The sequence below is a fragment of the Ischnura elegans genome, chromosome 12 (genome assembly GCF_921293095.1).
Source record: "Ischnura elegans chromosome 12, ioIscEleg1.1, whole genome shotgun sequence".
Classification (NCBI taxonomy): Eukaryota; Metazoa; Arthropoda; class Insecta; order Odonata; family Coenagrionidae; genus Ischnura; species Ischnura elegans.
In genome coordinates this window covers 63,159,910-63,184,649 of record NC_060257.1, presented here as the reverse complement: position 1 = coordinate 63,184,649, position 24,740 = coordinate 63,159,910, and positions in this window count along the sequence as shown.

Sequence of the window (24,740 nt, the reverse complement as noted above, 5' to 3'; positions counted from 1 at the left end):
ATGGCCAAATCGAGGACGCCATATTTCCTTCCCCTCCACCCCCCGCCTTCTCCCCTTCTCCTTCCGATACGTTCTAGTGCCACGAGAAGTTGATTGTGTGATAGGTTGAGGGTACACCCCTTGGTGTTGCCATGGAGGTGACCCTTTTGAAGGACGAATCAAAAGCTCTTAGCAACAAATTAACTTGAAAGTGATTAACTGCAATGAATTGCATGCAAAAGTATAGGAAATGTTTCAAAAGAATATCAGCCAATCAGACCGGCACCTGATATTAATTGTTGTGCTCGTCAAAAATTCAATTCAGTTTAATGTGAAATCCTACTTTGAGACAGCAACGCGCCTTGATGATGGAAAACAAGTCTTTTACCCAAACTTCGGCCAATATGGCTGCAATAACCTGATGCAGGGCCCGAGAAGAATATTTGAACTTAACTTGTCTTAACTTAGTCTGACATAGGGACTGGGGTTTTGAAACGAGCGCGTGCTAGTTACTTCAAACAAGCTCGCCTAACTCAACTTACAATTATGTGAACATATTTTTAGCCTTCTGCTAAATATTCTTATTTTCTATATTTTTTATTCTTGTACATTATGTAAATTATGATTATTAAGGACTACTAAACCTATTAAATTAGCTTTTATTATTGCGTTATCGACGAGGGCATGTCTGATCCATTTTAAGGAATATTTTTATCTTTCATTGTGCCTCTGTTCCTCCAAATTCTATAAGTTTGCGTTTTCTATTACCGATTTGTATTTGTAATATGCACTACATTATATAATAATAGAATAATATTACTCCCGGTTGCTGGAAATGAATTAACTGAATGGCGCGTCAATGGCAGTGCATCGGCTGTAGCTGGAATTCGTAGGCTTTCTGCTTAATATTATAATATTATATACTACTTACTTAATATTATATACTTTCTACTTATCATTGATGTTAACCACCTGTGTAACCACTATTTTATTTTTATTTCAGGTGCCGCATTTGACGGATTGGTCGCGTGGAGACAATAATCGCTGTTCCAGTGGACCCTCCTCACCTTATCGGAGATAATCGGATTCTGTCCGTGGTTTCATTCATTTTCGGTGCTAGAACAGCGGGACTCCGGAGTCCCGCACCCTAAAAGGGGGCGCCAGCGGGCGTCTCCAACGAATGCAACCGGCAGTCGCGGAAAGTGTCGCTCGTTCCTTATAACATTCTGAAGTGTCGAATTTTGCGTGTAAAAATTTTCGCGAAGTGAAAATGTCCGTGGTGTCCTTGTGGTGCTTGCTCGAGGAGGTCTGGGAGTTTGCCGTGTCGGCGTGCGAGGGCGGCTGATCCGAGTGGGAATGAGCGAAGGCGAGGGCCGCGGGGGCCGCCCGGGGCCTAGGGGGGCCCTGGCTGCCATGCGGTGGCCCCCGATGAGGCCCCTTATCCTCCTTTTCCTGGTCCTGCTGCTCGCCGGCGGTGGAGTGAGACCGGAAAAGAACAAAATCTGTAAGTACAAAAAATCCCCACCTCTCGTTTGATAATAAAAATAATAGTGCTAGGACTAAATAAAGCCTTTTTATGGCGAACTCTCGATTATCCGTGCTAGCTAATTTTATTTTTTATTTTATTTTTTTTTTATTTTAAAGAAATAGAACCACATTCAGCATATACTTGCCATTTTATAGTGGACAGGTAAGAATACATAAATTAGAGGACGAAGACGCAATATAACATGTAGAAAACAATAATTACATTTACAAAAACAAAAGGACAACAAGAAACTGTAGTGACAGGCTACTTCGGTGACAGATAGAATAGGGAAAGGCTTATGAAGGGTTTCAATGGAAGTGCAAAGGGGTCGATGTGTGGAGGGAGTGAGTTCAACACAGAAGTAATGCGGTAGAAAAACGAACGTTTAGTGAGTGAAAGTCTCGGAATGGGCATGTGGATTAGGGGATGAGAACGGGTAGGGCGGGGTGGAACTTTAAAATTGATAAAAGAGAGCAATGCAGGGCAGTCGATGGTGGAATTGAGAATCTTATAAATAAGTTTTAAATCAGCTGTGAGCCTATGGGTTGTGAGATTAGGGATGAAGAGGGAGGAGAGAATAGCATTAGTGGACATATTGCGTAAATGCGGTATTCTATTTTTTACTATATTGGCAAAGAAATTGCTGACACAGTCCAGGGATGAGAGGTTGGTTTGTGAAGAGATAGACCAGATGGGACAAGAGTAGGTAAGAATTGGAAGAATGATAGATGAATAAAAAGTTTAAGTGCTTGGGGGTCTTTAATTTCAGTGAAACGGAACAGGAGTCCTAAGAGGGACATTGCTTTAGACTTGATGGATTGTATGTGGGGAGAAAAATTTAATTTATCGTCAGTGATAATGCCTGCGTCCTTAGACCTAGGTCCTTAATGTTAGGCGAGACACGAATTATCGAATAGAAGACGGATAAATGAAAATGTATTGAATGTTGCGGGAATAACAGTCAACTCTCGATTATTCGTTGTAGCGAATATAAGGCGAGGCCTATATTATCTTATAGAACGGAGATAGGTGAGAATAATTTGAATAAAGTAGAGTGTTACGGGGATATGGATATTTTATTACGTTATGTGGATTGATAATAAAAATTATAATTGTTTTCTAACTAGATTTATAATAATATATTAATAACCAGAAAAAGACAATTCGTATTTTATTTTGCAGTCCTCTCGCGATTATTCGTACTAACGAGTCTAAGGTGAAGCCCAAATTATCAAATGGAACCCAGATAATTGATAATGTTTAGAATGTCTAGGGGGTATGGGAATTTTACTTCTTGATGTGAATAGGGTAGTTTCCTTCATCAAAGAAAACGATAGGCATTTGATTGCGATTCGTTACCCACCATTAGTGTATTCATAATACACAAATTATTTGGTTTTTGAAATACCGGTTTAGACGAATGGCAAGGGTCAAATTTTATCCTCATTTGAAAAAGGCCAGATTGGCGCCCATGCGATTCCACTCCGCGTGACGTCACAGGGACCTAGTTTCTACACGAGAGGATAGGAGTTATACATCGTCTGAGGTTACCAATGCATGCATGAGGCACAGAGCTCAGGGAAACATGTCGTAATAATCACCTATTAAAACTGGCTAAGGTCGGAAAGTTTTCTTCGTTTGATAAGGTATTAATAAACCTTTTTTAAGCCAAGCGCTACCATTCAGCAAGGTACTCAGCTATCCGCTAGCATCCTGCGTCCTATCAGCGCTCAGAGCCTCGATCAAGGTCACTTCACAAGGAGAGAGGGGGAACCAGAAATGCGTCGCACGGACTTTCCTACTTAAGCGTCGCGTTTTTGCGCGCTTGAAATTTTTCACTTTTCATTTAATCGCGAAAAATAGATATCGTCATTTAAAAATCTAAAAGCGCGAAATACGTACTCCAGGAGTAATAATCTTTCGATTTAGGCAATAACAAAATAATAGGAAACCACCCTATTGATAGTAAAAATAATAAGTATCATTAGGACTAGCAAAAGACGAAAAAATTGTACATATTACACTTGACAGCCAACTCTTACTTATACTTCGTAACGAATGTAAAGCGAGACCCAAATTGTCTCCTAGAACACGGATACTTAATTGAGAATCTATAGAATGTTGCCGGAATATGGGTATTTTACATCGTAATGTGAAAATATTTAGGATGCATCGATAATCGTGAAACCTATCTGCAAAAAATCAAATGTCAGGTTTGGTCTGCTGTTTAATTAATAGTAACCCAGTTATCTTACAATGAGACCACTTATCATATCTTAAAATTACGCTCAGTCGAACTATTACCTATTCACAAATATCAAAGGGTATAATTTTTGCATTGGACAAGTGATTTTTTTAAAGGGAAACTGTTAATTTTGATATAGATTTTAGCGTACAAACACGGGTCAGGGCACAAAAATAGTGTTATTTTCTAGATTGTTGCATAGTAATAATGTAAGTAAATTTATTTAATAAAATTTCAAATGTATTCTCAAATTTTGGCGACGATGAATTCTTTAGTGGAAGTTTCGGCAGTTTTCGTGGTTACAATTGATTAAATGCCTCACATCGGAAGGGTATACATGTAATTATTTCTGGCGTATGGTACATCAAATCGGTGTATGTTAACCGAGAGTATACGTTAATCTATTATAAGAAAGCATATAAAAATACGCATGAGTAAATTTTATTATTCACCTAATTAGGTAGAAAGAAATCTCTATTTCAGCTTAGAAATGGTTATTTGAATGTTTTATTTCCTTGTACTGTAAATTAAAATGCTGTTTTAGTTTTTTCCATTCAGCCATTCATTAAATTACAGATAGATGCTGAAGTTGTTAATTTTTACAAAATCTATTGTGATTATATTTTGCGAAATTAAATTAACTCTGATGTCTATTGAACATATAGGCTCCGGAAAAATGGACTGAGAAATTTTTCTACAATGTTTATGCAAAGTTTCAACCTCTTCGCTAAAAAAAGTTTTTTTTTTATTATGGCCAGACCTTTTCAATTTCTACCCACTGTGCGGTCTCTTTTATTTTTTGCCTTAGCATAAATGCACCGGAATTCAATTCGTAAATTAGCTTCAATGACCAAGTTGCCTTAAACGCTTTGCTCGCGTTCCAAAATGACTGCAACCTAGAGAATAATACCTACGTTCCTCTGTTGCAATGCGTATTGGGCCGTAATTGGAAAGATAATTTATTTCTGCCCTACGGCCTTGTTCGCTGTTCCTCCCGTCATCGTGATCAATAATTCGATTCATGTATTGGAAAGAATTTCCACGTAGGAAGTTATTTCGCCGAATCTACTTCTTTTCACCTGGCTTTCAATTCGTTCAGAAAGGACAAGTGTCGGCATGTGGCGAAGATTTTGCTTTATGTTTTCCAGAACGTTTTTATTTGTGATGACTAGGCGGGTTTTTCGAGGCAGTTAAGGGGTATCTGAAGGATCGGAGATTTTTTTTTAACGAGTGGGTTTTTTTAAATATTTCGTTGACTCGACATATATCTGGAGATCTTGAGTCACATATTTTTATGAAAGAGCTTGGAATGTACTTGTCGCTTCAGCTTTGAGCATATAAATCCTTTCCCTGAGATGTGAATTTTTTTATTACATCTAAACTTTCATTCCGAGATATCACTTTGGGTTGCGACTGGTCGAACATTCTTATTTCAAAGAGTGAAGTTATGCAACATAAATGAGCATAGAGTACACACCTTAATTATTTTCCTTTAGAAATGTATAATGTTTACATCAATACGAGGTGCTTCATCCAAAATATTAGAAAACAATTATGTAGGTTAAAGGGTGGGACAGTAAACTATGAACATAGCTTTGAGAAATCCATTAATGTCACTCATGAAACAATAGTAATAAATAAAATCTTGTTGATAGTGTCCAAAAGCTTACTCTTAGTATTATAGCGTTGCTGAATAATGGCAATGAAATGCCATTCAATCATCGTCTAAGTCAAAGGTATTTAGGTCTTTTTCACCGTTAATCAATGTTCATTCTCTAAAATTCTCAAATCATCGATTCATATATACCTAGGAAACTTTCTTACGAAGTAAATGCCGTTATAAATACCATATTTAATGGATGGTACTATCGCAACGAGTTGTTGGTACGGATAAGGTAATGGGGTCCTTTTTATTACGTGAAAGAGGTGATATTGGGGTTGTGTCACTACTAGGTATTACAGGAGGGAACTGAGTTATCACGAAAAGTGAATTATTATTCCGAACTTTTCACTTTAATCCTTCAATTAGATAATATAAACGGATATCTAACTCTGTTGAGTATTGCGCAGGAAGTTCTAGAACCTGAATTTAGTAATACTCGTAGCCTCGTTTTTTTGCTAGTCCTTAAAGGGGAATTTGGATCCATTGTGTCTGCGCAAAAATTTAATTATTCTATTCTGCACGCAAAGGACAAAAAGCTTCGATATTTATAAAATAAAAAATCGGATTTGCGATGCGAATTCATCCTGAGGAGCACAATCAGTAGAAACAAATCTTGATTCTTAGCGATCATTCTTACTTTTCTAAACCCTGACATCTATCCATCCTCTCCGTTTTGAAATATTCATGGTCTCTCCATGTTTAATTTTTCGAATTAAATTTGTTTCCAGAGATTCGTTGGTTTTTTCCTTTATAGATGTTCAGTTGCCATGCCTTGTTGGGTAGTATTTTTATTATTTTAAATGGGTATTAGCAAATTCTCACGGTATGAATGATCACGTAACGTTTAATGAGTAACCTGGACATTCACTGCAATTCTTAAGGGATGAAAATTTTGGGTCTCCTGAAGTATTTATTTATATGTTTATCTATCTTGAATAGTATTACAACTAATCAATCACACATTTTGTGTAACTAAACGTAATTTTTGTTTTTACGAATAATGGCTTGGCTATAGTTTTTCCTCGGAGACACTTATAATTGTTTGTCCATTACTTAATCGGTATCGCAATTGATATGAGTAATATCATTGTAATTATAAAGTTATTTTTTATAAAAATACCCTAGCGTATAAATTGCCATGGTGTGGACGTTGCGTAAAATGAGAAACCTGGAAATTAACTGCAATCCTTAAGGAATTCAATTGGTGTGTTGCCGAGGGTCTCTGTTTATGTATTAGCATTAAAATTTGTCTTGTACGGCAAAAAAACTGAAAATTCACATATTTCCTGTAAGTAAACGTTTTTTTTATTACCAATTTCGACTTGGTGTCGAGGAATAATTTAATCTTCAGTGACCCCTGTAGTTATCAGTTCATTATTTCATCGAATTCGCAATTGCTATTGATAATATGATTTAAATTATGTAGCTATTATTTTAATAAAATTATTCTTGCGTATACTTTTAATTCTCACAGTTTCTGTGCTGGTGCCGCATTCTGGATGTGAGCCCAGTGCTCAGAAGCCAAACGCAGTGCTCTTTAAGACCACAATCCACGCGCAGTTGTGGGTAATAAATAGCTTCATTTTCTTTTCGTTAACGAATGCCTTTTTTTTTATACATATTTTCCTCCTGTTGCCTAGAAATGTTTAGTTTTTCCCATGAATGCCGATAGTTGGACGAGCGTAGTATCGAAGAGTAGACCTAATTGATTTAATCCACCAGTCAGTGGATTCTATTGTGTGCATATTCTTATCTACCCGAGCATTATAATTTTTTATTTTCTTTTGGATCTCCAACAGTCCTTTTTTTCCTCGTCTGCTTCCCGTCCCCTTTGCCTCAAAATCGACCCCGAAGACCGTATTTTTTTTTACGACGTCTGCCTCTCGCCATCCCACGAATTTTCGTGTCATATTTCCCTTCCATCCCTCTTCTCTGTCATTATGTAATCTTGTTTCCGAAATCCTCCCTCCTCCATCCTTCTTCACCCTCTGAACCTGCCCCTCCTCTACCTAAACTCCCTCTGTGCTTGGCAATATTCTAGTCGCGGGAAATTTCTCTTCTTTATCCTATCGTTTTCCTCATATTTCCCATCCTCGCTTGTACGCTGGTCACCCTTTGTTGTCGGCAAAATATTATTTTGTGCAATTACTAAGAGAGAATGCTAATCGCTAAGAGAGAAATAATCGCTAAGAGGGAATGCAATCGGTAAGAAAACAAATCACTGAATTAAACGAAATAAATTTATTTTCCATGTTAGCACCAGTTATGTTTCCATGTTAGCACATGTTATGTTAGCACCAGTCATCTTTTAAACAGTGTATGATGGTAGCCCCAAAACTATTTCACAAAGGTGTACCTAAGTACATATTTCACAGTTTTTAAAGGGTTTTTCGATATAAAGTATTTGAATATGAGTGGAATGAAATTATATTATTATTATTACAGCGATTTTAGTAAACATCGTTATTTAATTGTAAATTAATAATATTTAGTATTAATAATTAATTAATTTAGCTCATTGGTGGAGCTTTTTTGCAGCAATCTTTGGACACATAGTTATTTTAAGTAAATAAATAATATTTATAAATTATTCGGAATTGTTTTTAGCTAAATATTTCAATAAATAGGTATTTATTTTTGCATAACAGTTATCTTGTAAAATTTGTATGGTATGGTATTGGATGGAGGCGACCAAAAGCTATGATTATACGCGCCATGAGGGAAGGATTGGTAAGGAAGGGTGGAAGGAAACCCGGCGTCGGCATTAGGCTTCTCTTAACAAAAGGCGCCAAGGGGACCACGGCTTAACGTCCCAGCCGACGGACGGAGTGTTGCGCTTGAAATTTTCTCCACTCAGCATTTAGGCAGGGATCGGGCATTCTCTAAAAGTTCCCTGCCACCGCCGGGATTTGAACCAGAGCAAATTCCTTGTGACGTAATATCTGGTAATGAGATAAATAGGTATAAAAAATTTGATTTAGGGGCTAAAACATATTTTCATTTAAAAATGACTGATAAGCATTGGAAAGTCATACTCATAACAACGCAAGGCAATTAAGAGTTATCACAGTCTATGAAAATGAACAGCAAGCTATTGAGGAGAAAATAAACTCCAATTTCTCGGATTTAAGGGAAGCGAGGAGTTTTACGAAACACGAGCAGTGTCGACGGATGGGTTAAACAAATGAACTACGACTCGCAACGAACTTAATTGGGCGGGAAGTGACAGGCCAAGTCGTGGAGGAGTGTTTAGACTCTGCTAACGACAACCAAAATATTTCTCGCCTACCAAGCGTTGCAGATGTCCGAACCAATTCTCGAATGCGTCCCGAAGAGGACGAAAAAAACAAGAGAATATACATATTCGCCGCGCTTTCACAGCAACGACTTTTATCTTCCCAACGCAGATGGCCCCCGACGGAATATTTCCCATGAGGCAGCAGCAGCAGACGTATCTCACTTCCCACGGTTCGAAAATGTAAAAAAAGGAGAGAAAAATTGGAATAATGCGGTTGAAGAGGGAAAGGAATTTGTGTCGCACTGGCCTCCGAATATGGATGCCGAGGAGTATGTACTATACTACGCCAGTGATGCATAACAATAGGGTAATTTCCTTCATCAAAGAAAACGAAAGGCATTGATTGCGATTCCTTACCCACCATTAGGGTGTTCATAATATACAAATTATTTGGTTTTTGAAATCCCAGTTTACACGAACGTTAATGGCCAATTTTAACCTCATTTTAAAAAGGCCATATTGGCGTCCATGCAATGCCACTCCATGTGACGTCACAGAGACCTAGATGCTATAAGAGTAGCAGCAGTAGATTGGAGTTTTACATTGTCTGAGATTACCAATGCATGCATGAGGCACAGTGCTGCGGGAAATATCTCTTAATAATCACTTATTAAAATTGCCGATGGTCGGAAAAATCTTTTTCTTTTGATGAGGTATTGATAATCCTAATTTAAGCCAAGCGCTACCTGCTAGCAGGGTACTCTGCTACCTGCTAGCAGCCCGCATCGTAGCGATGCTCATGGCCTCGCCCCAAGGTCACCTCAGACAGCGGCAGCGGGAATTAGAATTACGTCACATGGGCTTTTCCCATCATTCATACTTAACCGTCGCGTTTTCGCGCGCTTGAAATTTTTCACTTTTAATTTAATCGCGAAAAACTGATATCGTCATTTAAAAATCTAAGAACGTGTAATGTGCACTCCAGGAGAAATAATCTTTCGATTTAGGCAATAAAAAATAATAGAAAACCACCCTATTCGGAACCAAGACATCAGATGAAGCATTTTCAATTTATGGAGTAACATAAAAACCTTTAATGATTTCGCATAGTTATTAGTTAACACTTATAGTTGTCTCGATAATGATTTCTTGCAGCAGAAAAATTTGAAGATTAATGAAAATTTTCACGAAATCGTCCAAGCTTCTACAATGCAAAAGAAAACGCGCGAAACAAAGTGTTGGGGAATATTATATGCTCTATTTATCACTAGATTTTTTTTGCTTGACCTCTATTATATAATGATCTTAAGTTCTTGGAGTTATGGCCAAATAATTCAAAAGTGATTTGCCTACGTTTCTGTTTATTTAAAACTATCATCAGGGCTTATTTTCACAGGATTGATTATTAATAAAATGAATCAAAATAATAAAATTATCAACAATAAAAATCAAATATTTATTTATTTAAAATAATCAATATTCTGAAAACGAGCCCTGATGATGGTTTAAAATAAACTGGAACGTTAGCAAATCACTTTTGAATTAAACTCCAAGTGAACTCAATGAAGTAAACTCCAAGAACTTAAGATCATTCTATAAATAACTTCTGACTTGATTTTAATTATGCTCCAGGATTACCTGCAAGATCATGAAAAAGATATTAAATATCATGTTCCGCTCGGAAAACAAATATCATTTTAACAAAATGTTCTATATCAGCTTCCATATTCGAGGCATTGAAACTTTTTAAAAATTTTTACAATTGATTAATTAAAATTTAAGCTATAAATTATTTAAAACTAGTCTATCTCACATTGAAAGCTCTCCCTTAATTTATTGCCAATTTTTCAAGAAACCGGCCTTCGTTTGCCATGTGCTCACATTTCGTTTCGTCCCAGAGTTTTACTTTAGTTTCGACCCGAAGTAGTTTTGATTCCGATTTCGTTTCGACCCCGAGTTTTAGCTCCCCGGGTTTAAATCCATTTCGTTTCGTTTCTACATTTCGCTCCCGGGAACGAAACTATTACAATTTTACTGGTTTTGAATTTCGTTTAGTTTCTATCGACATCCCTACGTAAGACACTTGAGAACGATGTGACAACATCGAAACGCTTCGTGTCCTGCAGTGATTAAAGTTATTAAGTATAATCTAATGAGTACCTATTATGAGCGCAAATGAGCACTTGGGAATTCATTAATTTATTCAGATTCATGACCTAGAAAACATCAATATTTGGCCCTAACAATTAGGGACCACGACAAATAACAATTGAATATAGCAAAAATTCAAGCCCTGGTCGGGGGCAACCTACACAGACGGGATTCGAATTCTCGGCCTTCGGTTTGGAAGGCGAGGACTGTTGCCCGCCGCTACCGAGGCCGGCGCAAATTACGTAATTGATGCATTTAATATGTGATTAGTTACGTAATTTATGTTACGAAAAGTAAAATCGCATATATCGCACCTAACCTCTTATTAACCTCTTAAACGCTTTATTACTTATACAAGACAAAGCGCCTGTTGCCCACAAACATACGAAAATCCATCGTAAATGCTCTCATTTTTCCCCATTTTGATTACTGTTGTGGTGTGCTAAGTAATATTAATGAAGAAACAAATAACAAATTGCAGGTAACGATGAATGCTTCACTGAGATTCATATATGATCTAAAGCGTTGGGATCATATTACAGATGCTTACAGAAAACTAAAATGGCTTAAAGTCAAGGAAAGACGCCTCTATTTGTCTATGGTTTCTGCCTTTAAAACTTTTAAATCCAGCTGTCCTCAGTACCTATTCAACTCTTTCACTTTTAAAAAGAACATAATAAGTCGCTTAACGCGCTCCCAGCATATTGATCTACAGATTCCCCAGCACAAAACCGAAATATATCATAAATCTTACGTAGCTACAGTATCAAGGCATTGGAATGCACTCCCGGAAGATATTAAATCAAGTCAATCTTTAACTAGTTTCAAAATTAAATTATTCAAACACTTAATTCTAAAAACTGAAGAATCTTCCTAAGCACATTGTATCCTAAATTTAGTTTTAATTTAGCTCATTGTTATTAATAATATGTACGATATGTCAATTCCTCCTGTGTATGAGTGTAAATTTATATATTTCCTGTAATTAGTAATCAGACTTAGGATGTCCCAATTGTATGCTACTATGTACCACGGTACAGTCACTTGTTCTTTTATACTTTGTGAACTTACTCTATGTTTTTCAAAAAATTCATTTTGCCCCAGATCAACACTGTTTCATGTTTCATGCCTTGTTATGTATCGAGTGGAAGTTATTGTTGCTATGGGGAAGATACTATTTTTTTCTATTCTATGTAATATTTCTGCTGTACCTAAGTCTTTGTTATTTTTATTTATTTATTACTGTCTTCTTATCATATAAAAAAAAGCTAAATTTTTATTTCTGTAAAGTCTTTAGGACCTTGAAGGTCTACGATGATAAACGTTTATTATTATTATTATTAACCTCTATATCTAGAGGTTAACCCACCATCCGCATCCTGCACACCTAAAGCTCAGCAGGGAGTTGGCAATATATTGGCCGTATGAAAACAATCGTAGAAGGTTAGTTGAAAGGGAAGATGAGAAATATAAAGGCCTCTAATGAGTTACATATTACAGGTAATAAGGATGTGAAGGAGAAGAAATTCGTCGCTATGAAAAGGCTAGCCGTTAGGAGAGCGGAATGGAGAACTTCCTCAAACCAATCTTAGGATGCATTCAGCCCTGATGATGAGTGCCGAGACGGTACTTGAAACGTTGGCCGTTATAAAAATATTAACCTGGTGGGAATCCCGAGAAAAGTTTACCCACATTATTCGCCGGGAAAGCATAAAATCATATTTCACAAATCTTAGGATTGTTAACTTATGATGATGATGTATTCAATTCAAATGCATTTCAAACTTGGAGTTTTCAAAGATTCGTCATTCCCATTTTTAAAGACAAATGAATGCCATTTTTCGACTCTTGGGTTTCGAGTAACATCGTATTGATGGAGGAAAGGCCTTATCGACGGGGATACGGCATACCGTGGAAAGCCGAAACAAAGAGAAAGTAGAGAGAAGAGAACAAGAGATAAGGAAGACAAAGGAGAGAGGAGCAGAACGTCTTCTGAGATAAGGGAGGCGAAGGACGATAGATAAGGGAAGGGAACGGTTGTCTCTTAGACCATATAAGAACTAGACCCGCCATTCCCCACCCCTACCCATGTCTCGCCGTGTGGCCAACATCTCCCCTCCGCTCCCTTCCTTCCCCACCCACTTTTAAAGCGGCGTGACGTCACGGTTGGGACGCTCATCGTCGTAGCGCATGGCTACGAATGGGGATTCACTGTATCACTGCGGTATTTTGACCATTTTCTTCGCGATTTTTCAATTAAAAGTACCAATATTTATTGCGTTATGTACGAGAAGTATTCTCTCAGCCATGGTTGGATTGGTGAACTTACAATTAATGAACATTGGCATTTTTCGGCATTGGCAGCGACGAAAAAATATTGTGGCAGTAAAATGAAGACAAAGCCCTTTGTAAACTTCCGCAGATTTTTTTCTTATCTCGTTAGCGATCTAGCATCATTCGAAACATCGTTATAAAAACATGAAATCTTGTACAAAAGTTGTAAACGGGGAATTTTAGAGAGGAAAAGGGTCATGGTGTAAAGAATTTGCCGGTCATACACGAAGTAACGCGGCAACGCCTTCGCATATAGTAATTTTTAAACGGTCAATTATGCGATGCAAATTGAGCTGCGCGCTAGCGCTACTAAAAAGGGATGTCAACAAATCAGCATTCATATTATTTAGGTAAGTAATTTAGTTATTTCATAAATGCATAATTTTTTACTTAGCAGACAGCTCTCGTGTTATATATATTTTGCGATGGTGGAAAAAGGTCTAGTGCCGGCTTTGCAAGTGACACCTACGATTTACGTACGCTACGGAAAATTCTGGGAATAAATAATACCTATTAACATATTTATAATTAGAAAAAAAGAGAGGATTGGATTAAAATAATTTTAAAAATAAATGTGCTTTATAACAATCAATTATATTTAATATATTGAATAACTTATTAAATATTTTTATGTAATTTTGTACGTATGTACTTACAGAGTTTTCAATTAAATTTTTTTAAACAATTTACGACATAATTTAATTTTTTATATTCTTGTCACAATACGTAAGAAAAGAGGATGTGGATTCAAAGATCATCTAAGAAGTGAATCTCATTTTATTAAAAAAATCCAGACGCGATTACTCTGTGAAATTTGTTAAGAATGTGTGAAATGTAACGGATAAATTTCTATTTTTCACGGCAGTATGATATTTCGAAGCACTTGGAGACGCAAGACCATAAAAGATATTTAAATACTGCTCTATCTTCCTCCAAAATACAGAAATTTTAAGTAAAAACAATTTATGAAAACGAAGAAAAGAAACTAGCATTAGCAGAAGGATGTATTTCCATTCTATTTTTTATAGTCATTCCTTCAGATCTAAGGTCTGTGCATCACAAGTTATCAAATCGGTTTTGCAGCGCACATGATACATAAGGCCGTTCAAACAGCTGCTGTTTTGTTGCCCGCAGATGTGGAAAATATTGTCATTAAAATATATTTCTATTTCTACATTACACTGTGCGTCTTCAAATGCTGAACGAATTTTGTGAAAATGCGGAAGTCGCATGTATAAGAAAATAGTTGGTTACAGTAAAACGCGCTAGTTACCTCTTTCGTCAGCTGTAGATAGAATTTTTAAATTATACCACACCATGAATTCCTACTTTCTATATCAGGCTTAATGGCCTAGAATTGTAGAAGAGAGTTTTGAAAAAGAATCCTCAAATTTAGCTAGAGTTTAAAAACAAACAATCACCTTTTTTAAAATGCTATTGAAGTTATTGAGGGAGATAAAATTTTGGTAATCGAAGTAGCGAATGAAGTTTAATATATCTGAATCAAAAGCGGTCAGAAAGTCAAAGCGGTCGACTAAAATCTCTATGACCTTTGACCCCCATTATGACTTTCGGAGGTCAAAATAAATTGTTGTACGGATGAATGAACTGCGTAACCGACTTTGGGACCCTTCAAAACCTATGGTTTGACACGTTGGTTGTCATGATGGCCAGACATTTAACTCTATGACCTTTGACCCCCATTGAGACCTCGGTGGTCAACAAATCAACAATACGGATCTATTAACTGAAAAATCGACTTTGGCACCCTTAAAAACATATGGTTTGAAACCTGGGTGTCACGATGGCCGGACGTTTACCTCTACGGCCTTTGACCTCCGTATTAACCTTGGAGGTCAATTAGTGAATAATACGGGTATTTGTACAATATCAATGACTTGGGTGCCCTATAAAATCCATGGATCGACACCTTTGTTGGTATGCTATTCTTTTTGCCACCCTTATGACCTTGACGGTGACCTTACTGGGTCAACGGTTGAATTTTCGTAAATTTAAGTGTTTTTTTTTCGGGTTTCTTGTGTCCGAAAACCCAAGAATTGACATTATTGGTCAATGAAATTTAGACATTTTTCAATCTCGATTTTTTACATTAAAACCACATAAGGCAAATTAAAATTTTTGGTTTGGACCCACATTGCGAGGTCAAAAGGTCAAAATTGTAAAACTTTTCCTCAAACTCAACAAAACTTAGGACCTTTCCCCATAAGTGTGCCAATTTTTATGAATATTGCTCGATGCAAAGTTACTAAAATTACGGGTCAAAAATGACACACGACCGTTGGGACAGTCTTAATATTCATTTTCTAGGAATGTAACCGTTAGGTTAATCTACTAGTAATAAGGAATATTTCAAAAATAATTTTGCCTTTTTATGGACCCCTCCCTTCACCCTTTGTGAAATATCGTGGGATTTTGCTCCACGCCTTCTTTTTAATCTCACGTAGGATTTTTCAAAATGCGTATTTTCAGTGTAAATACGTTAATCTAGGCTTCATTGTACTGGGCTTATAAATAAAACGATTTGTTTAATTATTTTTATTGAAGATTACCGAGATCGCAATAAACTGGTTTTTGCGGTGAAAAAATTACGAGACACTTGCCAGGACCCCTTCTTTTTACCTAGAGGGGGTGAAAAGGTATGGTCTAGGGGGAGGAAAGCCATGGTCTAGGGGGGGGAGCCATGTTCTAGGAGGGGGGGGGGCAAGCCAAGTTGAGACATTTTAGCATGGAAAAGATGAATGAAGAACATTATAACAGCGCTTTGTTAGTTTATGAGATCATTTCCTTGAAAAAATAGTTTTATTTCAGTTACTTAACTTATACTAATACATATCATTTTTCGTTGGTTTGAAGAAAATTTGTTGAATACTTTCGTTCCAATTCAGTACTGATTTTGCTTAAAGAATTTTGCGATTTTTGCTTCTAGGGGGACAACTGCTCCCCCTGGCCTTCGCTGGGCACGCCCATGTGATCGTATTAAATAAATTGATTAAGAATATGACATTCTTAATCAATTTATTTAATACGATCGCTTCTAGCTTTATCTTGATTTATTTAGCTTTTTGCGCACAGTCAAGGCTATAAAATGCCTTAGTTCATCGTAAAAATATATTTATTAAGTGTATAATCATTTTGCGTGCCCAATATCGTCACTTTTCGGCGACTTTGCAGCGAATGAGCGTTAAAATATCTCAAGCGCGCATACGGAATATCGTCTGCAGTCCCAACCGTGACGTCACGCTCCCTCATCCCACTCACTTCCCCGCCGTGCGATGTTGGCCACAGCGTTCCGCCCGAATGGCACGTCTACTTACTTAAATGGTCTAAGGGTTGTCTGAATAAAAAGAAAGCAAAGGCCTCCATAAAATGGAGAAAGGAGCACATAGATTCAGTGTGTGGGTGTGTTAGGGAGGCAGCGTAAGACGATTGGAGAGCAATGATACCAATGCGGCCGAGAATATATTTATTCACGCCTTGGTTATAAATTTGTCATAAAAATAAAATAAAAAAACATTTAAAAACACGCATTTTCCAAAAACAGTGCGTATAAAATGCCCAAAATGGTAAAAAAATAGATCAGTACCCTCTGCAGTGAGTGACATACTGCGCATTTTCTCAAGTATAGATCAGTTCCTTTTTTAAGATTAGTTACATTAACAGATAATATTGCATATTCTAACCGTGGGAACTGAGATACGTCTGGTTCTTCTGCTTCGTGGGAAATATTCCATCAGGAGTCGTCTGCGTGACGAAGATAAAAGTCATTGCTATGAAAGCGCGGCGAATAGGTATATTCTCTTGTTTTTTTTCCCTCCTCTTCGGGATGCATTCGAGAATTGGTTCGGACATCTGCAACGCTTGGTAGGCGAGAAATATTTTGGTTGTCGTTTGCAGCGTCCAAACATTCCTCCACGACTTGGCCTGTCGCTTCCCGCCCAATTAAGTTCGTTGCTTGTCGTCGTTCACTTGTTTAACCCATCCGTCGACCCTGCTTGTGTTTCGTAAAATTCCTCGCTTCCCTTAAATCCGAGAAATTGGAGTTTATTTTCTCCTCAATAACTTGCTGTTCATTTTCATAGGCTGTAAAAACTTTTAATTAAAGCTTTGCGTTGCTATGAGTTTGACTTTCCAATGCTTAATCGTCATTAATAAATGGAAATGCGTTTTAGCCCCTTCATCAAATTGTTTTTATACCTCATTATCTCATTACCAGATATTATGTCACAAGGAATATAGTGAAAATTGTTCATTTTTTAAAATCGAATATGAGAGAGGTGATTTCGCTTTTACAGAGACATTTTCGTGACCCCTATTTTGAATATTTTATTTTAAAAAATTCAATTACTTCAGGTAATTGAAGTTTTTTTACATTTGGGCTTTTGGTTAATTTGCACCTAGGTATTTCGGCGAATTTTTCTCATATTACCAGATGTATTTTGACCTTTAAGACAAAGGAGGATGATGTAGACATATCCTGGGAAGACCTGTTCAGAAAAGATTTTGCGATAATTTTATAGCCGAGTATAAATCTTGGTACGTATTTATTTTGTGCATAGTTTTGCTACTCTCGCTATCACTTATTTAAAATGGAAACCTGGTAGCAGCTTTTATTTGTTTATAAACATTCAAAAGCGTATAATTATCAGGAATTGGCTTGTCTACCAAAATGCCGTGGTATTTGACACAGGGAAACTTTAAGAATCACAATTTAATGTTTTTCCTTGATGAAAATTCTGCTTCTGAATTCCGTGGCTATGAAGCATTATGTTAGGAAGCATAAGTTCAGCATCATTTCAAGTGTGTAAAAAGTATTCAGTAATCCTCCTCCAAACACCCTTGTATCCTACCCAATAAAGTAATCCCACATAATAAGGTATCAGTTCCAATTGTTATCTATCATGTCTCGAATAATGTCACAAAGTGGTCAATTGGACTGCAATTAATAGGGATTGATTTTCAAGTACACAGCGTTTAGTGATTATGATGATGACTTTTCTGCTTATGATCTTTCTTTCCATCCGTATGTAACGCGAATGGATTTAACTGTGGGTAGGAGGTCTCGCTTTGACCTCTAATTATTTTAGGCTATGCCGTATAAAAGATACAGTGTCCGGCGTGATGTGGTGGAAATCTTTGATATTCAGCTTATTAAAACAACTTGTCTGTTTCCACTCTCTTTTATTTTCACCGACCATGGTTTCGGCAACTTGTGCCTTGACAATGGCACAACTTGCCGAAACCATGGTCGGTGAAAATTAAAGAGTGTGGAAACAGACAAGTTGTTTTAATGTGCCGTACAGTCTTAGAGCAATATAATTTGATTTCTACTTCCTATTTAGTATGAATCTAATAAGTTTTTGGTATAATACGGTAGATTTTATTCACTTCAGATGCTCTATTTTCTCGGAAGTTTGAGTCTGTTATATGTTAATGATGTCGTCAACTATGCTACTCAATGTCTAGCGATGACGTGCCTAAGTTCATAAAAATGTCCCGAAAAGGTGACCGGAAACTATTTGACGTGGTTAGCACTCATTGTTAAATCACCGTAGGCTCTACACAACGTTCGTTTCTTTCATCTCCTATCGGATCTCAAATTACGCCCCATTCCTCTGTATCGCGATTCGGCTTAAGGGATTTGATTTTCATGTTTTGCATGTAGTGATGCTCATGATCTATTTTCCGTCCGTATATTGAGTTAATGAATTAAACTATAAATACTCGGTTACAGTGTTACCTCACAATCTATCACAGTCCGACATCAATGTCAATTTATTTCCACTTCCTTTTCTGCAATAATCTTATGGTTTGGTGGCATAATACGGTTCATTATGCTCTTTTAGGCTGCTCTGTTACCTTGAAAGGTGGGGCCTTTCATTGGAAAGAAGCGTGTTCCTTTCTGGAACGAGAGGTAATGTATTCCACCTTCGCTCCGCTCTTTGGAGAAGTCTTGTTTTGACGGGGCTTCCGAACCTTGTCAGTGGTGTCAATTACGCGGGAATCCATGCGTAAGAAGCCACTCGAACAAACGGCTGCTTTAGAAAGGGATTGATATGTAAATTTGTCGTTTGTTTTTCAGATCTGTGTTACCTCATTCTTTCCTTTCATCTTCTTCGATCAGCCGCACTTTTGAACCGCGGTTTTCTCAGAACAAATGGAAGAGCCCTACTTTTCCGTTCCGTATTCCATTCGGAAGGTTTCTTCCTGGCGTGTCTTCTCGGAAGTCTTACCCTTAAGCTTGCCTTGTTTGCGCAAGTTCTTTTTGGTGTTATTTTCTAACGTCTGTTGTCGCTGTTTTCTTTATCCTCTGTTCTCATGTCGGGACTTAACCTTATTTTACGCTTCCTCGGAGAGACGTCAGTGCTTCATCGGGATAACTGCGCGGCGTAGCGTCTCAAACCACGTCTTCTTCATGTTGGAAAGGGAGATTTGGAGGCCCTGCGCTTTTATGGAATACACAATCAGATTTGAAAACATTTCCTCGTATTTTCGTGGGAAATATGTTTAGGCTTAGAAATCGCCAAGAAATCTAAGTTCTGCCGTCTTAAAATCTTCAACCCGATAGAAAATATGTAATATTTCGACTGTAAAGTACTCGGAAGATATGCATTTTCATCAGTTTTTTCTTTTTTAATATCTGATTAACGACTGGTGGTTGCAAATTCTTAGGCAAAAGAGTTGCTGGCCTGGCTAGTAGGCAAATGAGTCTGTAACTGCAGAAAGGCATCATGTCCAACTTGGACGATGTTTTTCTTTTTTTTCTTCAAGTTGTCGCTAGATGGAAGAGTAAACGTTTCCTACTAAAAGGAAACATGCCATGCTAATAATACCGAGCTGAAATGTTTCCTTTTAGTAGGAAGCGTTGATTCACTTTTAACCCTTATGCCATAAGTAGTTGGTTAAACGTTTTCAATTATTTTCCAGTACAGATTTTGAATAGACGTATCGTAATGTTAAATTAGGTAAAGTTACATTTTAAACATTAGCGTTTTAATAATGTTTAAACAAAAGGAAGTTCGCCCAAATTGGCGCATATTTTAAATATCAACACCTCCACTCAGGTTTGTCGTTCTTCTTCATTTAAATACCCCGCTATGTTACGTGGTAGCGTCAATTCTCTTCCTCGTAGATGATTTCCAAATAGATCGAAAACCAACATGAGAGATATTTATTTTATGATGAAAAAGTTCCACAAAATAACGCCGGAGACCGTGTCTTATATTAGATATTTATTTTTTCCAAGTTTCATTGGAATGCAGGTTTTTATGGCTACGAATAATTTAAGTAGTAGTAGTTAGTAGTTTCCTCATGAAAACTTTGACAAGAAGACGGAGCAACGTTATCGGCCATATCTTGAGAAATGCCATCTTTATTTTCTTTACAGCAATACCACTTCTTTATTATTACTTGGTTTATTTTCATAGATTTAGAGGCACAATAAGTGGTACATTTGAAATGAATATAATTACCAAAAAAGTTACTGACAGCATCTTCGACCTGAAGACGTTGGCAGTAGTGCTAGCGAAACTGTTGTCATCGACACGGCAACCTTTACTGTAGTAACCGGATACGAAGATGAAATATGATTTAATGCTTTCCCGGCGAATTATATGGGTAAACTTTTCTCGGGATTCCCACCGGGTTAATTCTTTCATAACGGCCAACGTTTCAAGCTCGTCTCGGCGCTCATCGTCAAAATTCAGCCCTGATTATGGGCGCTGAGATGGAGCTTGAAGCGTTGGACGTTATGAAAGAATAGGGTAGTTTCCTTCATCAAAGAAAACGAAAGGCAATGATTACGATTCGTTACCCACCATTAGCGTATTTATAATATACAAATTATTTGGTTTTAGAATTCCTAGTTTAGACGAATGGCAATGGTCAATTTTATACTCATTTGAAAAAGGCCAGAATGGCGCCCGTGCGATGCCACTCCACGTGACGTCACAGGGACCTTAATAATCACCTATTAAAACTGCCTAAGGTCGGAAAGTTTCCTTCGTTTGATAGGGTGATAATAATCCTTATTTAAGCCAAGCGCTACCTGCTAGGAGAGTACTCTGCTACCTGCTAGCAGCCTGCATCTTAGCGGCACACCTAGGTGGCCCCACACAGCGGCTACCGGAACCAGAATGAGATCACACGGGCTTTTCCCAGCATTAATCTTACTTAACCATCGCGTTTTCGCGCGCTTGAAAATTTTCACTTTTCATGTAATCGCGAAAAATAGATATCGCCATTTCAAAATCTAAAAGCGAAAAATGCGTACTCTAGGAGTAATAATCTTTCGATTTAGGCAATAAAAAAGTAAAAGGAAACCACCATATTAATCCGTTGGGATTGCGAGAACAGTTTACCCGGATATGAAGATGTTCAGTAACTCATCTTGGTCATTCTAACCTCGTATGTAATGTTCGTCTTGGATTTTGGAGTAGACTGTCATTCCCAATGTCGGTGGTTGTGCTGCTTACGGCATGGCGATCCCCACTTGAATGGTGGCTAAACTTCCAGATCTCTCTCTCTCATCCTTTGATCCCCCGCCTGTCTTCCTCCTCAACTTTCGTTCCATCTCTCTTTGTCACGTAACACTCCGTGGGGATGGAGGAAGGGTTTTCTGTGGCCCGACGCCGCCAGCGGCAGGAAGGTCGGAGTTTTGAATGAGACCGCCGCCGCGCGAGTGGGGTGAGAACTTGGCCCGCTCCGAGGCATTCGCGGATTTCCGCTCGAGTGGTGGGCTCCCCTGCGTGTTCCGCGATTCTTTTATTTTGCGCGGAGAGGTTGCGGGCCCGCTCAACTTTTTTTTTGTGGAGAATAAATCGGAGGAGTGGAGTCGAGTATCAAGATTTTAGGGGATGAGTGGTGTTGTACCAGCTATCATTATGCTGTTATACCACTTTTTTATCATGTCTTGGTTTGTTTCCATCTTTTTAGAGGGAGAATAAGTGGCACCTTTTAAATTACTTAATAATTATTTACAAAATTCATTGTAAATTAATTTAAGTAATCAATAGTAACCGATATCAATATTCAGCAGCATGGGTGGACCACCCATGGGTGGTGTTGCTTCAGTTATCATGCTACAGCATTATAACACTTTTTAATTAACGGTAGGTCTGTTTTCATCGTAGTTGTGGCATCATAATTGATAGGAATCTTCTAAATTATGTTTGAATTATCTGCAAATGTCTTTTTTATGCAACTAAGTGACCAATAATAACGAATATAGAGATTCATAAGCAAGAGAGGTAATGTGTCACTTATCATATTACAGTAATACCACTTTTCATTATCACTTGATTTGCTTTCAGCGTTATCGTGGAAGGATGAGTGTAATTTCAAGAAATAGGTGCCTCTTCTATGACTTCATAATTATCTAGAAGCTTATTTTTTCATGTAGATAAATAACCAATGTAAACTAATATCAACATTCAGGGGCACGATCGGTGTTGTGCCAGTTATCATGCTATATTTTTAAACCACTTCTTTATTATCACTTGGTTTGTTTTCATCCTAATAGCGGCAAAACAAGTGGCATTGTATTAGATGTGTACCTTTTAAATGACTTTAAAATTATCTTCTAAATTCTTTCTGTACCCAACTAAGTAACCGATAACAAGGAATTTCAAGTTTCAAGGGCTTAAGTGGTGGTGTGCCAGTTATCATGCTGCAGTTATGCACTTCTTTGTTTATTAGTTGGTTTGTTTTCATCGTTTTAGAAACGGAGGAAGTAACACCTTTTAACCAATTACCAATCAACCATTACCAATAATGTGGGAACCGGATGGTTTTGTTAACTAGCCTGAAATGGGGCGGTAGATACTTTTACCCCGCCATTGCAATTTTCTATGAAAATATTTTACCCAAATTTATGAATTCGGATTAAATTGAAAAGTCTGATTTGTTGACAGTTTTGTACTACTAACTTTAATTGTGCGGCAAAGATATGCATTTATCTTTCTCGCAAGTATTCGAAAACGACTAGAATATGAAATCACGTCTGTTTTGCAACGCTGCTAATAGAATAATCTGTCTGTACATGAAATTATTCCGCTTGAAAGGGAAACGTGAATTGGGCTAACGTCAGAATTTCCAAGCTACATCTGCGTCCGGGCAGATGCTACCCCGTAGCTCATCGCTAACCTTTTGGAAACGTATAACGGACAACGCGACGTTCCCAAAGAGGGGCCAGCCCAAACTCAAAGATACATGGATGCCACTTATCTCTGTTGACGCAGGAACAGAAGAAGAATAAACCCCAATTATAGCACAATGCTCTCGCGGGAGGAGGGTGAGTTAGGTAAAGGAGACGGATGTTGAATACGATGGTTGTCTGGTAAGAGGAGATGAAAGCAACCCTCAGAACGTTGAGTTAACATTGCTGGTGCTGATTTTGTGAGAAGAATGGGAAAGACGGTCCAGGAGGCCTAGGACGCTTGGGGCGTACCTCTAAGAAGTACACAACCATTGGCGTACCCAGCGAGGGGCAGGAGGGGGCTGCTGCCCCCCCACTAGAAGCAAAAATCGAAAATGTCTTCAAGGAAAATAATATTTTTTCAAGCAAATAATTTTACAAAACTAATAAAGAGCTGTTACAGTTTCCTTAAAATTTTGGTTTCATTCACCTTTTCCATGCTTAAATCTTACCTTTGACTTGAGCAAGCATGGGTTGCTCCCTCCTACTTTTGATCCTGGGTGCGCCCTTGTACACAATTGGACGATCATATAAAATTATCTAACATGGAAAGTCCACAAGTGTAACCACCAGATCTCGTTCAATTATGCTAGGTGACAGAAAATGGATTGCCATTATGTGTAGTTTTTGTTTCTTCCGCCAATTGCTCAATGCTTTTCTTGGTATTAGCGATGGAAAGTGCCAGAAAACTCTTAAATGAATGCACACAGACAGCACAACAATAAGCCCACAGTGTTCTTCATTCTGGGAGCGGAGTATAAGGGTCTATTGTTGTACGGCGGGATGCATGAATGTACCTTATGTACCTACACATATGCATCCCGCGGTAGAACAAAAGACCCTTATACTCCGTTTGCTAGGATGAATTTCATTGGCAACAAGTAAAATCCTAACCCAGTGTGAAACCCGAGAGAACATCCAGCACCTGATACGCAAGGAAGGCAATACATGATCCGCAAAGTGACCTATTAAAAAAAGGTCAGCGAAGTGTAATTACTTTGTATTACCCACGCCATATCTTCAAGGATAAGGCAAATGCAAATTAACCCGTAAATTCGTGCGTGGGAATACCTCGAAAAAATGCTCAGGTTTTCGGCATTTTAGAATGGATTGTAAGAATTCGAAAACGTCATATTAGCCCTAACATTGCATGTGTTTGCTGATACTTCTGCATTAAAATCAAAATTCAATGTCAATAAATGATTTATATTTTTCTCAGAACAGGTTTATCATAAAAGGATGGTGCGATTTTTAATATTGTTTAAATGAAATGAGAATTACTTACAGTTTATGTGTCTTATTTTTCGAATTTCTCATCTCAAACAGTTTTTTTCACATAATTAATACAATTCAACATGTGCGCTTTTAGTCACTCGACAAGAGAGAAAC